General features: G+C 35.3%; 2 long non-coding RNA genes across 3 annotated transcripts in view; one reads left to right on the forward strand and one right to left on the reverse strand.

Annotated features, from left to right (window-relative positions):
• LOC122228187 overlaps nucleotides 1–9,112 on the reverse strand; it is a 42,617-nt gene extending 33,505 nt beyond the window's left edge. For both annotated transcript variants that reach the window (XR_006206460.1, XR_006206461.1), the window contains exons 1-2: nucleotides 9,072–9,112; nucleotides 4,769–4,958 (exon numbers count right to left, since the gene is read on the reverse strand). This is a non-coding gene — a long non-coding RNA (uncharacterized LOC122228187). The remainder of the gene's footprint in view (nucleotides 1–4,768; nucleotides 4,959–9,071) is intronic.
• LOC122228189 overlaps nucleotides 1–15,549 on the forward strand; it is a 64,580-nt gene that overhangs the window by 17,745 nt on the left and 31,286 nt on the right. The window lies entirely within an intron of this gene.

Consider the following 15,549-nt stretch of genomic DNA (forward strand, 5'->3'; position numbering starts at 1 on the left):
TGTTCTTGTGCCAGTACTATACTGTCTTGATGGTTACAGCTTTGTAATATAGCTTGAAGTCTGGGATTGTGATGCCTCCTGCTTTGGTTTTCTTTTTCAGGATTCCTTTTGCTATTTGGGGTCTTTTCTGGTTCCATACAAATTTTAGGATTGTTTGTTCTAGCTCTATGAAGAATGCTGGTGTTAATTTGATAGGGATTGCATTAAATAGGTAGATTGCTTTGGGTAATATCGACACTTTAACAATATTTGTTCTTCCTATCCAGGAGCATGGAATATTTTTCCATTTTTTTGTGTCTTCAATTTCTTTCATAAGCTTTCTATAGTTTTCAGTGTATAATTTTTTCACCTCTTTGGTTAGGTTTATTCCTAGTGTTTTATGGGTTTTGGTGCAATTGTCAGTGGGATTGATTCCTTGATTTCTCTTTCTGTTGCTTCAGTATTGGTGTGTTGAAATGCAACTGTTTTCTGTGCATTGATTTTATATCCTGTGACTTTGCTGAATTCATGAACTAGTTCTAGCAGTTTTTTGGTGGAAATCTTTTGGGTTTTCCATATAGAATATTGTGTCATCTGTGAAGAGTGAAAGTTTGACTTCCTCTTTGCTGATTTGGATGTCTTTTATTCCTTTGTGTTGTCTAATTGCTAAGGCTAGGACTTCCAATATTATGTCGAATAACAGTGGTGAGAGTGGACATCCTTGTCGTATTCCTGATCTTAGGGGGAAAGCTCTCAGTTTTTCCCCATAGAGAATAATATTAGTGGTGAGTCTCTAATATATGGCATTTATGATCTCAAGGTATGATGCTTCTATCCCTGCTTTCTTAAGGTTTTTATTATTATTATTATTATTATTATTATTATCATTATTAAGAAATGCTGTATTTTATCAAATGCTTTCTCTGCACCAATTGAGAAAATCATGTGGTTCTTTTCCTTTCTTTTATTAACATGATGTATCACATTGATTTATTTGCCGATATTGAACCAGCCCTGCATCCCAGGTATAAATCCCGCTTTTCGTGGTGAATAATTTTTTTAATGTATTGTTGGATCCAGTTGGCTAATATCTTGTTGAAGATTTTTGCATCCATGTTCATCAGGAAAATTGGGCTATAGTTCTCCTTTTTAGTGTGGTCTCTGTCTGGTTTTGGAATCAAGGTAATGCTGGCTTCATAGAAAGAGTTTGGGAGTTTTCCTTCCATTTCTACTTTTTGGAACAGTTTCAAGAGAATAGGTATTAACTCTTCCTCAAATGTTTGGTAGAATTCCCCTGGAAAGCCATCTGGCCCTGGACTTTTGATTTTTGGCAGATTTTTTATTACTAATTCAATTTCCTTACTGGTTTTGGGTCTGTTCAAATTTTCTATTTCTTCCTGTTTCAGTTTTGGTAGTGTATATGTTTCTAGGAATTTGTCCATTTCTTCCAGTCTGCCCAGTTTATTGGCATATAATTGCTCATAATATTCTCTTATTGTTTTTATTTCTGTTGTGTTGGTTGTAATCTCTCCTCTTTCATTCTTGATTTTATTTCTTTGGGTCCTTTCCTTTTTCTTTTTGATCAAACTGTCTAGGAGTTTATCAATTTTGTTAATTCTTTCAAAGAACCAGCTCCTGGTTTCATTGATCTGTTCTGTTTTGTTTTTTTTTTATTTCGATAGTATTGATTTCTGCTCTAATCTTTTTTATTTACTGTCTTCTGCTGTTTGGGGGTTTTGTTTGCTGTTATTTTCCCAGCTCTTTAGGCTGTAAGGTTAGGTTGTGTATCTGAGACCTTTCTTCTTTCATTAGGAAGGCCTAGATTATTATATACTTCTCTCTTAAGTTGACCTTTGCTGCATCTGAGAGGTTTTGGATGTGGTGTTATCATTTTCATTGGCTTTCATGTACTTTTAAATTTCCTCTTTAACTTCTTGGTTAATCCATTCATTCTTTAGTAGGATGTTCTTTAGTCTCTAAGTATTTTTGTCTTTCCAAATTTTTTCTTGTGGTTGACTTTGAGTTTCATAGTGTTGTGGTATGAAAATATGTACGGTATGATCTTTATCTTTTTTTACTTTTTGAGGTATGATTTGTGTCCTAGCATGTGATCTATTCTAAAGTATGTTCCATGTGCACTAGAGAAGAATGTGTATTCTGCTGCTTTAGGATGAAATGTTCTGATAATATCTGTTAAGTCCATCTGGTCCAGTGTGTCATTCAAAGCTATTGTTTCCTTATGGATTTTCTGCTTAGATGATCCGTCCATTGTTGTAAGTGGGGTATTGAAGTCCTCTACTATTATGATATTATTGTCAATGAGTTTTTTTTTATGTTTGTAACTAATTGATTTATATATCTGGGTTTTCTATTTTGGGGGCATAAATGTTTACAATTGTTAGATCTTCCTGGTGGAGAGACCCCTAATGATGAAATAATTGCCCTTCTTCATCTCTTGTTGCAGTCTTTGTTTTAAAATCTACTTTGTCTCAGGGTGCCTGGGTGGCTCAGTCAGTTAAGTGTCTGACTCTTGGTTTCTGCTCAGGTCATGATCTCATGGCTTATGAATTCAAGACCTGCATCACACTTTGTGCTGACAGCTCAGAGCCTGGAGACTGCTTCAGATTCTGTGTCTCCCTCTCTTTCTGCCCCTCCCCTGCTTGTGTTCTGTCTCTCTCTCTCTCTCAAAAATAAACATTAAAAAAAATAAAAATAAAATAAAATCTAGTGTGTCTGATATAAATATGGCTATTACAGCTTTCTTTTCATGACCATTAGCATGACAGATGGTTCTTCATCCCCTTAATTTCAATATGAAAGTGCCTTTAGGTCTAAAATGGGTCTGTTGCAAACAGAATTTAGATGGATCTTGTTTTCTTATCCATTCTGGTATCCTATGTCTTTTGATTGGAGCATTTAATCCATTGACATTTAGAGTGAGTACTGAAAGATATGAGTTTATTGCCATTATGTTTCTTGTAGAGTTGGAATTTCTAGTGGTGTTTCTGGCCCCTTATAGTCTTTGTTTCTTTTGGTCTTTTTGTTTTGTTACATTTTTTCTCCCCTCAGAGAGTCCCCCTTAAAATTTCTTGCAGGGTAGGTTTAGTGGTCATGAAGTCCTTTAGTTTTTGTTTTTCTGGGACACTCTCCCTCCTTTGAAGAATGACAGCCTTGCTGGATAAAGAATTCTTGGCTGCATATTTTTCTGATTCATCACATTGACTATATCCTGCCACTCCTTTCTGGCCAGCCAAGTTTCTGTGGCTAGGTCTGCTGCAAACCTGATCTGTCTTCCCTTATGGGTAAAGGGCTTTTTTCCCTTGCTGCTTTCATAATTCTTTCCTTGTTTGTGTATTTTGTGAATTTGATGATAATACACCTTGTTGATGGTCGGTTTTTGTTGAATCTAATTGGAGTTTTCTGTGATTCCTGGATTATGATGTCTGTGTCTTTCCCCAGGTTAGGAAAGTTTTCTGCTATGATTTGCTCACATAAACCTCTACCCCTATTTCTCTCTCTTCATCTTCTGGGACCCCCATGATTTGGATGTTATTCCTTTTTAATGAGTCATTGAGTTCTCTAATTCTTGTATCATGATTTTTTGCCTTTGTTTTCCTTTTTTTCCCTGCTTCATTATCCTCTGTAAGTTTGTCTTCTATATAGCTGATTTGTTGCTGTGCTTCATCCATCCTTGCCACCATGGCATCCTTTTGAGTTTGCATCTCTGTTATGAATTTTTAATTTTGTCCTGACTAGATTTTACTTCTTTTATCTCCACAGAAAGGGATTCTATGCTTTTTTTCAACCCCTTCTGGTATTCTTATTATCGTAATTCTAAATTCTGGTCAGACATCTTGCTTATATCAGTGTTGATTGAGTTCCTATCATTTCTTCCTGTTCTTTCTTTTGGGGTGAATTCCTTTGTTTGTCATTTTGGAGGAAGAAATAGAATTAACAAAATAAAAAATAAAATAAAAAATATTAAAAACAATACCCCCAAAAAATCAAATAAAGGAAGCTAGATCCTAGATGTGTTTTGGTCTGGTTGTTGAAAGAATCTTGATAGAATAGAGAAAAAAGGGAAAGGAAAGAAAAGAAAAAAAGGGGAAAAATGTAAGAAAAAGTTTAAAAAATTTTAAAATATATACAATAAAATAGAATAAAATGAAATGAAGAAAGTAAAATAGGCTAAGAAATTATAAAAATAATTAAAAAACAGTAGAAAAGAAATTAAAGAAAAATCTTTTTCATAAATATGGAAAATAAAAATATTTTTTTCTCCTTCTGTATCAAAGAATAAGAAAAGAAAAAAAAATAATAGACGGACCAGCAAATAGAATAAAATCTAAATGAAATTACATGTAGTTTCCCCTAGAGGTCAAACTATGAAGCACTTTATAGTCTGTAAACTAAGCAGGTGGAGAGACTTATGGTGGTCCTCTAGGGCTTGGTTGGCGTAGTTGGATTGGTCTTGGTGTAATGGCTCTGTTCTCCACTAGGCGGCACTGCTTAGCTTACTGGGGTAGATTGTTGTGGTGTGTGTAAGCCTGTATGCACGTGTCTGGGAGAGGTGAAAATGGCATCATCCAGCTTCTCAGCCTCTAGCATCAGAACTCTGTGCTCTTGCCAACCTGTAATCAAGCACCCCTCCTTTGTCTCCAGCTTCCATCCACTCCCGGCTTCTACACTGTCTGTGACCATGCTGTCAGTCTGCCAAGCAACACCTCCTTCCAGCTCCCTACCCTCTGTGGCTTCTCTCTTCCCCAGTTCACCTCTTGGCACCATGTACCTGCTGAGTTCTGTGGCTCAAATGATGCAGATTGTTGTGTTAGTCCTCAGATCAATCTTCAAGGTGTGCGAAATGGTTTGGTGCTGATCTAGCTGCATTTCAGGGATGAGAGGAGCAGAGAATTTCCATGCTGCTGCACCATCTTGGTCCCCTCCCCTGGATGATCACTTTTAATGTCACAATTATTAACCTACAAAAACCAAATACACACACTATTGATTTGTATATTTTATATGCAAGGAGTGAATGAATTTTTTATGTTTACTTATTTATTTTCAGAGAAAGAGAGAGAGACAGGAGGGGCAGCAAGACAGAGGGAGAGAGAGAGAATCCCAAGCAGTCTCTGCACCATCAGTGCAGAGCCCAATGTGGAGCTTGAACTTATGAACCTTGAGATCATGACCTGAGCCAAGACCAAGAGTTGAACGCTCAACTGACTGAGCCACCCAGCACCCTGACATGTATACTTTAGAATCTATATTTGAACTAGTGTTTTAATGCCTCCGAACGTGAATACAAATACATCATGACCTTGAGACATCTTTAGAACCTTTTTATGAATCACATGGAAATTCTGCCTCATTATTTTGGGTACATAAAAGGGAGTTCTTACCCAATAGCATAGCATTCAGTGTTCTGATTTACTTAATTTTATAACCATGGCTCCAACAAGATTTGACTCTTTTCCAGAACCAGATTCGCCTTCACATCTGTCTCTATTATAATTATTTATACTAATGTGAATGCCTTGAAAGTGTAAGGGCCCACAGGTACATTTCATTAGAAAAGGAAAAGAGCAGAATGGCACTGAATATAGGCTTGGGAGTCAATAAATTGAATTTTAGTTTTTACTCTCCACTTGGGCAATTCAGAAAGCCTCAATTTCCTTATCTGTAAAGTAGAGATGTCCTGAGATGTCATGACATAAGGTTGTCATGAGGATGACATGACACAGAACATGTCCGTAGGTCTTCCACAGTGGGGGAAACATGTGGGGGAAACACATTAAAAAAGGAGTCAAAGGCATGAGGACTGAGGACTTTCTGGAGTTGGAGATGGGAGCTAGAGTAGAAAAGGTAAAGATGGATATTGGAAGGAGAGAAAGGAAAGGGTGAATGAATTAGTATTACTGTGGCCATGTCTATGTTTCCTGGAAGATAATAATAAAGAACTTGACTTATTTTGAAATAGTTTTAGTGACATGGACTATTTTTATTTATCAGAACATTTTTTCTTCACAGGTAGGGAATGTAGTTTCAGTTTTCCATTTGTGTGAGCACAGCCACCAGATGCATTTCTGAGTTCTTATTTACAACATAGTGAAAATGATTTTCTGAAGGTAGAAATTCAAAATAAGTGCTCTGTATTTCCATTATATAATTTATAATTTAAAAAAAAATGATAGGATTTATATATTCAACCAAACAATGCTTAACAACTCTGTGTTATTTAGCTTTAAAAATTGTTATCTAAATCTCAGAATGAGTGCAGGTTTTCAGAAGCACCTTTACATGATTTGATGCTTCTTATTCCCTAACGATATTTCCACCACTAGTAGTACAAAGTTCTAAAGCAGCTAGCCAGGTTCTGTTTGTAACTCATGCATATGAAATGGAGAAAGGCAAGAGGGTATCTCCAGCTTTCAGAGTTACTGTTTTTTTTTTCTCTAAGCTCTCTTGATCATATGAGTGCATGCGTGTTTGGCATAAGCAGTAACCTAGGGATATTCTATACATCACAGCAGCTGTCCCTAAAATCCAGGAAAATTGGAAATTTGATGGGAATTCATGTATAATTAGAACTAAAAGACAGTTGAATGGCTGGTTTGGCCCAGTTTTGCATAATCCTGAGAAACTACAATGTAAACATATTATTTAAAAATGTAAAAATTTATATTTTCAGCATAAAATCATGTTTCTTCAGGTATGTAAATAGTACCAAGAGACATGCTGTTTTCAAAGATGTTTTCTTTTTTTTTTTTTTTTTAATTGTTTTTTTCAACGTTTTTTATTTATTTTTGGGACAGAGAGAGACAGAGCATGAAGGGGGGAGGGGCAGAGAGAGAGGGAGACACAGAATCGGAAACAGGCTCCAGGCTCCGAGCCATCAGCCCAGAGCCTGACGCGGGGCTCGAACTCACAGACCGCGAGATCGTGACCTGGCTGAAGTCGGACGCTTAACCGACTGCGCCACCCAGGCGCCCCTCAAAGATGTTTTCTTGTACAAAACCAACCTACAGTTTAAAAAATCCATATAAAATAATAACACATTTAAATGAAGTCTTCTTTCATATCTGAGTCATCCAGATAACAAGTAATAAGAGACATTAACTGCACTGATGTCTGATATTTGTCATGTAAAGCAACAGAAAAATAAAAGAAAGCAAAAGACATAGAGGGGCATTGATTCATCTTCTAATATGGATTAGGTTTTGTGTTTGATGCTATTATATACATTATACATCTTAATTCCCAAAATAACCCTTGAAGTGGTTATTAGTCCCATTTTGAATGAAAGTAATTAGGCTCAGTGAATTAACATGACTAGTTCAAGGTCATATATTTGATGCATTCAGTTTTTCCAGAGCATCATAAAAATAGAACCATACAGAATGCACTCTTTTGTGTCCTTTTTTTCCCTCAGCATAATTTTAGCCCTAAAACCTCATTGAAAACAAAAATGTAGTTCCATTTAATAAAAATCAATGCCAGCATGTGAAACAAAACTTGTCAAATTTCAAAGTTCATGCTGTTTTTTTTTTTTTTTTTTTTACTACAGGGACAGAAAGCTAATGTGTGATATATCTTTGAATACTTTAGGAGATATGAAAAACAAACCATATGAAAAAGGCCTTCAATAACATTGATGATCATGTACAGAGAATTAAAATCAGATATGACTAATGGGGTGCCTGGGTGTCTCAGTCAGTTGAACATCCAGCTCTTGATTATGGCTCAGATCATGATTCCAGGGTCATGGCATCGAGTCCTGGGTTGGGCTCTTCAATTCAATAAATTGATATAGCAGGTTTTAGAAAACAATTTAGCATTATTTAGTAAGTTTGAAGATTTGCATTTTTTATAAACCAGCTATTTCACTTGTAGGATATGTGTGTGTATATTAAAGGAACACTTGCATAATTATACCAAGATACATGCAAAAAAAAAAAGCTCTGAAAGTATTGTTTTCAAGAGCACATAACTAAAAATAGTTCACAACTATTGTAGCCCCAAACTGAAATTATTCTAAATATCTATCAAGAGGAGAATGGACCTATGAATTGTACATTCATACAATCAATTTTATATAGTGATGAAAATGAATGAAGTACAGTTATATATATGAATGGTGCTCCTCAAAATGCTGACTTAAAGGGCATTACACAAAGTGTATTTCTACAGGATATTTCATTTATATTAATTTCAAAGACAGGCATAGTGTATTTTTTAGATAAGCATCTATAATTGACAGAACTCTAAAGGAAAATCAGTAAAATTAATAGTCACAAAGTTAGGATGGTGATTACCTTGAGAAGAAAGACCAGAGAAGGAAAAAATGAATATTGATTAGTAGGACCTTAGGAATATGTAAATGTTCTTTTCCTTGATCTGGTTGTTTCCATGACTATTTGCTTTAAAATGATTTTTAAATATGTACACACTTGTGTGTATGTCATCTTACAAATTTTAAGTGAAAGAATGAAAAACAAACAAAAAAGAAATGACAGACTTCCCATCCAGAGACAAAGAAAAATTAGATCCCCTGAAAAGAACTTTGATCAATAGTGTGACTAGGAGAAAAACAAGAAAAACAACAAAAAGAGAAATAGGAAGATGAAAATCTCTCAATTCATTACAGGAAACTAGAACACTCATATGCAAAAATTAAACAACTATACCAATTATGAATATCGATGTAAAAACTAAATATAAAATATTAAAAAATTAAATACTGTATTAAAATATTAATTCATTTTGAACAAATTAGATTCATTCCAAAAATGACAAAAGAGAAATTCAATGTGAGAAAATCTATTATTGCGTGATAAATATGCCAAAGAAATTATTAAAACTCTAAGCAGACCAAAAATAGAAGAACACTTCTATCACCTTGTAAATTGTATGTAACAGAAATCTGACAAACCAGATAAATGTGAACCATGTGAAGTAAGTCATCAAATTCAGGAATAAATTAGCAATTCCTGTAATCTCCACTTCTATTTAGCTTGACGCTCTAGCCAACGTAATAAGCCAAGGATAGTGAATAAGAGGCGTCAATATTAAAAAGAAGAAGATTGGGGCACCTCGGTGGCTCAGTCGGGTAAGCATCCGACTGTGGCTCAGGTCATTATCTCACAGTTCATGAGCTGGAGCCCCACCTCAAACTCTGTGCTGACAGTTTGGAGCCTAGAACCTACTTTGGATTCTATGTCTCCCTTTCTTTCTGCCCCTCCCCCACTCACACTTTGTCTCTCTCTCTCTTGCTCTCAAAAATAAATAAACATTAAAAAAACAATAAAAAATAAAAAGAAAAATGCCATAATTTAAATTCTATATAAGCGTTTTCCTAGGAAATTCATAGAAACAAGTAAAAAACTTAGAAATAATAATTAAATTCCTTCAAAGAGGAAACTGCATGCATTTTCAGTGATGGTAAACCTTCCCTTTCTGAAAATACTACAAATACTACAAATAAACTATGACCACTAGATAAAATATGGGCCAACATGTATTACACACATTCAAAATCTGACTTCCAATAGTATGATGATGACCCACATAAGTGTATTAAAAAGGGCATTTTCCATGAAATACTGCCATTTGGTATTCACCAAGAATACTGGTCCTTTATTGAACCCAACTATTGTTCTCGTTTATATAACTACAAATATATATATTTGTATATATGTTCTGAAAATGTTAGATTTGACAAAGATTGGGCAGAGTTTGCTAATATAAATGAACTTTCTTTCAATTCTCTAGAGGTCGTTTATGAAAATGAGATTCACCATTTTGGGCTCATAGTTTTCAAAACTATCTTCAAAGATTCAAAATGATTTCCTTGAGACTTATTTCTGGAAAACTATGATCTAAGTTTTAACTCTCTTACACAGTACAGAGAAAATACCTATGCAAAATACAATCATTTTTACTCACTTTGTATTTATTTGATAACCCTTCATTTCAGATGTAGAATTATTCACTATAAAAATTCTATAATTAGCCTAATTGCCATTCATGTATGAGAGCAAATAACAATAAGAAGGCAGCCTCAGACATGTAGACCTCCAAATTTATCTTTCTTTAAAACAAAGCAAACAGAAATATTCACCTCAGCTGACTGACTTTTGAATCAAAACCAAAGTTTAAAAAAAAAATCTAATTCTCAAGAATGATGGGTTCAACAGTGAAATCAATTGAGTGTATAAATTTAGGCCTTGAAAACTGTAAATATGTTCCTGAAAAAAATGTTATTTGACAATAATAATTCATAGGTAATGTAAATTTAATAACTTAAAGGAAAATACTGTTTACAGGTAATATGATTGTGACATAGGACAGCCAGTAGAATCTACTTACGTGTATATAACTAATAAAAGAATTCAGTAACTTGGCTAGATTAAAAATCAATAGCAGAAGTCAGTAACCTTTCTGTTTCAGCAGTGGTCAGTTAGAACATTTAAAATACTATTCACCATAGAAACAATCAATAGCAAATTTAAGTCAGCTGGGAAATATAGATAGAAGGGAGATATGCATGCATACTCAGTCTGTGCTTTTGAGCCACTTCTATACTATGTCATATATATATGGTATTTAGTTAAGAAGAGCTTCATGGATCTTGTAGATATAATTCATTCATTTTACTATAAATGCCTATTAAAGGGTTACATAACTTAGCAAGGGTCATTCCACATTTTGTTTTACTGAGACATTATTCCCTAGTCTTTGCTTGACCTGTGTTATCAGTTCCAAATATTTGAACTAGTAGGGTCCCCTGATGTACATCATTTCTCCTCAGTCACATTTTATCTCTTCTACCTTCATGTAACCACATACTTGTTTATATTTTCCACTCATCCAATGGTTGCTTGTTGTCTCCATCTTGTTTTTGATCTTATGATAGTTATTATACTGCCAAGAAACTCTGTACCTTTGAACATCTTCAAGTAATTTTTTTTTAAATAAGCATTATCTTGGGTAAATCTGTTAATAGTATAATGTGTTACTGTTGGAATTTGTTTATAAAATTCTTTAGTTGCAACTTTAAAAAAGTTTTTATTTATTTATTTTAATGTTTACTTATTTCTGAGAGAGAGAGAGACAGAGCATGAGCGGAGGAAGGGCAGAGAGAGAGGGAGAACGGAATCTGAAGCAGGCTTCAGACTCTGAGCCATCAGCATAGAGCCCAACGTGGGGCTCGAACTCATGAACCATGAGATCATGATCTGAGTCTAAGTCAGTCAGACGCTCAAACCGACTGAGCTGCCCAGGCGCCCCTAGTGGCAACGTTTAAATGAAAAGTTTTGTAATAATTTTCCCATTGTATTTTGGCATCTAATACTGCAGAAAAAATATCTTAGAACATCATGATATTTACATTTTGTAATTCTTTTTAGAATACTGATTTTGTTTGTTTATTTGTACTTTTGTTGTTTTTTTTATCCTTTTAATCTTTATAGTGCAAATATATTGCCAAAACTTTTGTCTAGGTACGGATTTATTTCGTCATTTTTTCCCATGTTTAAACCTATGAATCAACTCAGTTTGAAGGCACAGGTCTTGCTTTAACTCTGGTGATTATTTGAAATCTGTCAGTCTACTCATTCTCTTTCTTTTTCTTTCCAAAATATCTGTTTAAATATTCTCCTTATTGCTTATCTTTCTGTAGGGATTTTTATTTTTTTACCCTTTTCTTAGACGTCTGTTTTTATCCTTCCTGTCACTGATTTCTTTAGGTATTTGATGTCCTTAAGTTATGTGACTATGCGTAGACCAACAATTGTAAGCTGGAGAATCCTATGTACTATCTGGGCTTATGTCTCAGTTTTGCATAGAAGGACGGAGTGAAGTGGACTCTGAGTAGGCAATAACCGCTACCATTTTAAAAAGTGAGGCAATTTCACACAATAAACCCAGATTTTGGATTTCTAATGAAAACTCAGAAACTCTGGGAGCAAAGGACTGTATTACCAAAGAAAACACTGGCCAGTGTTGGCAAAATTCAATGACGACCGCCCTCTTGGGATACATTCTTGCTTCTGTTGGCTCTGCTTCCAAAGATTTTTTTATGGTTGTTTTTTTGTACCTTGTTCACTTGACTCCTTTAAATCACTTGGCCCTTGTAGGTATTTATGGGCATTACTTCTGCTGTATTTTCTCTTTCCAAATAATGCAATTTCCTCTAAACTTATTTTGAGATTCCTTTATTCTAACATTGTTATTTCTTTTGGGAGAGTTTCTACAAATTTCACTTACATATGGGTTCCAGATTTAAAATGTTTAGGGGCGCCTGGGTGGCTCAGTCGGTTAAGCGTCCGACTTCAGCTCAGGTCACGATCTCGCGGTCCGGAGTTCGAGCTCCGCGTCGGGCTCTGGGCTGATGGCTCAGAGCCTGGAGCCTGCTTCTGATTCTGTGTCTCCCTCTCTCTCTGCCCCTCTCCCGTTCATGCTCTGTCTCTCTCTGTCTCAAAAATAAATAAATGTTAAAAAAAAAAAAAAAGACGATTTAAAATGTTTAAAATCAGTTTGACTTTTTTTCAGGAAAAAACTTTTCATTTGAAGCTTATATTTATATCTTAGCTGTATCTATCATCATCTAGAGCTAATCTATGTCATCTATATCAATGCCTATTTTTATAAATGGGAGACAATTGCAGCAGAATTCTGTTGTCATCTACAGTTACCGGATAGTAAAGAACCACACAATCTTTTCTACTTATTCCTTTGAATAAAGATTGTTTTTTAATTTGAGATATGCCAATATTTATTCATTATTTGTTATTGCTAGTAATTATTACTTACTATTTATTATTTACTAGTTACCTATCATTTTTCAGTTGGCCATACACGCTAAAACACTGTTCTGTGCTTTTCAAATATGTGCTCCTTTCATTCTCCATCCTAAGGTACATCTAATAAAAAGAATTTTTATGTATGAATCTAAATAGTAATCAGAGTAACAGTTTAGAATTCCTCTTCTTGATCATAATACACCCTGGAAACAGTTTGGTATGGGCTGAAATCCAGAGGGGTAGGAAATATCATTTTAGGTATTGTAAGTTGTAGCTTCTGTATTTATATGCTATTTTTTCTTGATTTGAGTATAATGACACAATGTTACATTCGCTTCAGGCATATAACAGTGATTCTACAAGTCTATACATTATTCCCTGCTCACCACAACTGTAGCTACCATCTGCCGCCATACGACACTATTACAATCCCATTGACTATATTCCCAGTGCTCTACCTTATATTCCCATGACTGATTCAGTCCTTAACTGGAAGTCTGTATCTCCCTCTCTTTCACCCATTTTGCCTATCCTCCCACCCCCCACCCCCACCCCTCTGGCAACCGTCAGTTTATTCTCTGCATTATAGGGTTGGTTCTGCATTCTGTTTGCTTGTTTGTTTTCTTTTTTAAATTCCACATATCAGTGAAATCATTGTATTTGTCTTTGTATGACTTATTTCACTTAGCATGATATCCTCTAGGTCTGTCCATGTTGTCACAAATGGCAAGATCTCATTCTTTTTTTATGGCGGAGTAATATTCCACATCATGTATATACTACATCTACCTATCTACACCGTATGTATACCGTATCTATCTATCTATCTATCTATCTATCTATCTATCAATCATCTATCTATCTATCTACCACATCTTCTTTATCCATTCATCTGTTGATGGACACCGGGGTTGTTTCCATAATTTGGCTGTTGTAGATAATGCTGTGATAAACATAGGGATACGTATATCTTTTTAAATTAGTGTTTTCATTTTCTTTGGGTAAATACCCAGTAGTGGAATTATGGGATCATATGGCAATCTACACTAATGATTTTTATTTATATTTGTCCTTAAATATATATTTCCTCTGATTTAGTCATCTTTAAAGCTGATGATATTTGAAGATGATAATGTCTTTTATGTGTCTGGATTATGAACATCATAGAAATTATAAATAACTTTTTGAAGGTACAAACATGCTGAGTGAAAAGAATTCAGTGGATCATTTACAGTTACTTCTTCAGCTACTGTTCTGGAAATAAGTTGATTTTTAAAGAAGCCAGTTCTTCCCAGGCTTTGGAATACTGTGACTTTCTTCATCCTTCAGTTAAAGTCAATGATTTGTTCAGAAGAAATAAATACTATTGGTTTAAGTAAAACGCAGAACTTCATGATGATAAAGTGCTTTGTAACAAAAATCTTCCCACAGGTAATGATTTTTCATATAAAACCATTTAAGAAATACGCGTCTTAAAAACATGTTTTGTCCCATGAAAGATATGATTCAACCTAGTACAGAGTTACGCATTTTTCTTATTTGCACTAGCCATCTGTTTTACCTCTCCAGGAGGCAGAGCTTTCCATATTTTAGAAAATTATGATACGAAAAACTTAGAACAAAAGTTATTTGAGTGGCATTGTTCATTAAACTGAACATTTCCTAATTGAATAATTCTATTTTTCCTATTAAGCTACTTCTTTTCAGCTCCCCTTGAAATCACACAGTAATGTTTAAAAGGATAAGGGCATTTTTTGGGGAGGCACCTGAGTGGCTCAATTGGTTAAGTGTCAGACTTCAGCTCAGGTCATGATCTCGCGGTTCGTGGGTTCCAGCCTCACATCTGGCTCTGTGCTGACAGCTCGGAGCCTGGAGCCTGCTTCGGATTCTGTGTCTCCCTCTCTCTCTGTCCCTCTGCTGCTTGCACTCTCTGTGTGTCTCCCTCTTTCTCTCAAAAATAAATAAACATGAAAAAAAATTTAAAAAAGAAAATAAAAGGATTAGAGCGTTTTTAAGTGACATTTATGGAAGTATGGTTTTCATACAAGAAAACACTCCAATTTTAATTCTTTTTAATGTTTGTTTTTGAAAGTGAGAGCTTTCCCCTGTGAGCAGGGGCGGGGCAGAGAGAGAAGGAGACACAAGATTTGAAACAGGCTCTAGGGTCTGAGCTGTCAGCACAGAGCCCGCTTAGAAGGAGCCCATTCTTAGCTCCTTTTTTTGCTGACATTGGCCTCTGTCCCACACAATCTGACAGCCATGATCACCTCCAGCAGTATCACTCCACGTGCCAAAGGACAACAGCAGGGTGCTGTACAAAGGTCTCCTCAGGAGTCTCTAGGACATGCAGTTGAAAGAAGGGGACGCCTTGTTAGTGTCTTGGTAACCCTGTTTATTCACGTCCCACTTTGGCTGGCCCTGCCACTGTTGTGTCGGGGCTTTGCTGGACATTTCCTGTGCTTCTGCCTAAGCTCCGTAGGCAGCAGGCATATCAAGCCTCGTTCTAATGCTAATGGACAGACTACGTGGCAGGATCTCATGGTCACTGTGTCTCTTTGTGCATTTATTATTACTGCTGTTGAGGGATAATTAGTTTTATTCTTTTCCCCCTAGTTTTAGTATGATACAATTGACACACATCTTTGCATAAATTTAAGGTGTACAGCATAATGGTTTGACTTACATGTATTGTGAAGCAGTCACTGCAGTAGATTCAGTTAGCATCCATCATCTCAGAAAGACACAAGAAAAAGAGCAAAAAGAGAGA

Source organism: Panthera leo, chromosome C1 (genome assembly GCF_018350215.1).
Source record: "Panthera leo isolate Ple1 chromosome C1, P.leo_Ple1_pat1.1, whole genome shotgun sequence".
NCBI lineage: Eukaryota > Metazoa > Chordata > Mammalia > Carnivora > Felidae > Panthera > Panthera leo.